Below are 2,851 nucleotides of genomic sequence, written 5' to 3'. Positions count from 1 at the left end.
TTTCTCTAGAGAGTAGGGACCAGGACAGAACTCTTGGAACATTGATATCTAAGAGTAGATGGAAAAAGAAGCAGTTGCCAAGACAGAGAGAAGGATGGGCCAGAAATAAGTAAAGACCATTCAAAATGTTGCAGAAGCAAGGGAGGAGGGAATGTTAAGCTGCTAATGCCCAGAAAGGTTAGATAACAATAGATTTTGGCTAGGGATTTTACCTTTTATGTTTTTTCTCTTACTCCAACCGCAACCTTTTTGAGAGGAATGGGTTGCCAACACCATAAGTTATGACCTTTAATCTTTAATATACAACTCTGCATATTGGAGCAATAAGATTCCCTCTCTTGCCTCTCTTGAGAATTTGAATTAGAAGATGTAAGAGTGGGAGAGTTAACAGTAGAGGCCCAGCTCGAAGAAACTACATAGTGGACCATGAGGTAGAAGCTGGCAATGAGTAATTCAGAGGCCATGAGTAATTCAAAGACAAATCCATAGACCAGATGAATAAATAAGAAAGCTCTGGGAGAGAAATTTGGAGTGGATGAGCAAAGAAGCAGAAGCCCAGTGAGAGACAGATTCATACAGTACATGAGAGGTGCAGCTGGTATGAAGCAGAGCTCCTTGTCGCTGCTCCTCCCTCTCCTCGTTCCAGTTCCGGTCAATGTCCTGGATGTCACAGCAAACTCCCTTCTTCTCCAGATAATATGAATGAGACCCTTTTATTTGTGATCAAAATAACCCAACTGACATAGCAGCCAGAGGAAGAACCCAAGTTTTATAGCTCCCGATTTAGCAATCTCTCCATTATATCTATTTGTTTTGGCACCTACCTGGGCCTTGCTTCTCCACCTCCTGACCAATTTTCTCTAAACAACCTACCTTGGGTATAGAAGGAGGTAAACAGTTCCCAAGTTATAATTCACAAAATCTATACTATGAATTATGCCTTCTGTTATTAAGATGACTCCCTCAAACACGGACCTTGTCAACTCATTGCTAGTTTACAAAGATTGACTTATCCCATAATGACTCTGCTGTTGCATAAACAAGTTATCAATCAACTTATTTGTGTATGATTGGATTTTCTTTCCAACTTTATGTCTTCTACATGTCTAAACTTGTTGAGTGAACCATTAGAGTTGGTGTTAATTCTAAGAGTTGACTGGTAACTTATATAGAGGTCTGAACAAGAATCTCTCTAGAAGGAAAGTAAGAACCAGGACAAAGCCCTTGGAACATTGATGCATAAGAGTTAGTAGGAAAAGAAGAGGCTGTCAAGGACAGAGAGAAGGATGGGCCGGAGATAAGTACCAGTCAGCGTTCAACCAGAGAAGCAGAACCCACAGGAGATTATATCAAGAGATTTATTGCAGGAAATTGGTTTATACAATTTTGGGGGCTAGAGAGGGAAGTCTGAAATCCGGAGGGTGGGCTGAAAACCCCCAGGCATGGGCTGAAGGTGATGTCCACAGACAGAATTCCTTCTTTATTAGGGAATCTCAGCTCTGCTCTTAAGACATTTCAACTGTTAGAGTCAGACTTACCTAGATTATCTATGATAAACTCCCTTATTTAAAGTCAATTTATCCCCTCCTCTGAGGGAGCCATGGAGGAGCAGCAGTCATGGCTCTGTGGTACCCCATGGCCACAGGCCTCAAGAAGGGCCATAAGGTCACTAAGGATGTGAGCAAGCCTAGGCACAGCCACAGCCACCAGTGCCTGGCCAAGCATACTAAGTTCATGTGGCACATGACCCGAGAGATGTGCAGCTTCATGCCGTACGAGTAGCGAGTGGAGTGCCATGGAGGTTCTCAAGGTGTCCAAAGACAAGCAGGTCTTCAAGTTCATCAACAAAAGGGTGGGGACACACATCCATGCCAAAAGGAAGAGAGAATTGCTGAGCAGCATCCTGTCAGCCATGAAGAAAGCAGCAGCCAAGAAGAACTGAATCCCTCCTCTCTCTCCTCTCTGTATGCATTAAAGCCTTTTTGAAACTTAAAGAAATGAAGTAAAATAAAGTCAATTTTATATTATAGGCTTTAATTACATCGACAAGATAAGATACCTTCACAGTATTGAATAACTGGGGATTGTAGTCTAGACAAGTTGACACTTATGAAAGGATCATCAGAAGCGTCGTGGATGAGGGCTATTATGTAGATGCAAAATGTTTTGCTATGAAAAAAAATAAAGCAATACTTTTACTTCTCTGAGTTTTGATTTTCTCTGGGAAAAAAAATGAGGAAATTGGATTTGATTGATTTTTTATATTTGACCAAAATGTATGTATTTATTCATACACCCATAATGCACTGTGCTAGACACACTCATTCATTTCATTGGCAATTCCTGTCAGTTCTGCCTTCAATATATATTGAGAATCCTACTACTTCTCTATGTACTGTGACCATCCTGACCCAAGTCACTATCTTCTCTTTTCTGGATTATTGTAATCACACCTTTAATTGGTTTTCCTGCTTCTCACCTAATCTCCATTAGAATTTAACCTCCAGATAGCACCTAGTGTAAAGTCTTCAAATATCAAGACAGATCAGGCTAAATCCTCCAAACAGGTCCTTCATCACCCAAAGTAAAAGTCCAAGGCCCTTCTATGGCCTGTGCATTCCTACCTAATCAGAGCCTACTAGCACACTCTTGTCACCCAACTATTTACCCTCCTTTACTCTATTCTGGTATTACAAGCCTCCAAACTTTTGCTCCAACACCCAAAAAATATTCCCACTACAGGGCCTTTCCATATATTATTCTCTCTGGCCAGAATGAGAAATCTGCTTGGTTGCTTCCTCCTGGCGTGCATCAGCTCAATTGTCACCCTTTCATAATGGTCTTTCTCTGT

General features: G+C 41.3%; 1 pseudogene; it reads left to right on the top strand.

Annotated features, from left to right (window-relative positions):
* Positions 1–1,617: 1,617 nt before the first annotated feature.
* LOC129503935 (60S ribosomal protein L36-like) lies at positions 1,618–1,942 on the top strand (annotated as a pseudogene).
* The last annotated feature ends 909 nt before the right edge of the window (positions 1,943–2,851 follow it).

The sequence above is a fragment of the Nyctereutes procyonoides genome, unplaced genomic scaffold, assembly GCF_905146905.1.
Source record: "Nyctereutes procyonoides isolate TBG_1078 unplaced genomic scaffold, NYPRO_anot_genome, whole genome shotgun sequence".
NCBI classification, from domain to species: Eukaryota; Metazoa; Chordata; class Mammalia; order Carnivora; family Canidae; genus Nyctereutes; species Nyctereutes procyonoides.
Note: the sequence above shows the minus strand (reverse complement) of the source record. Positions and strands in the feature narration are given on the sequence as shown.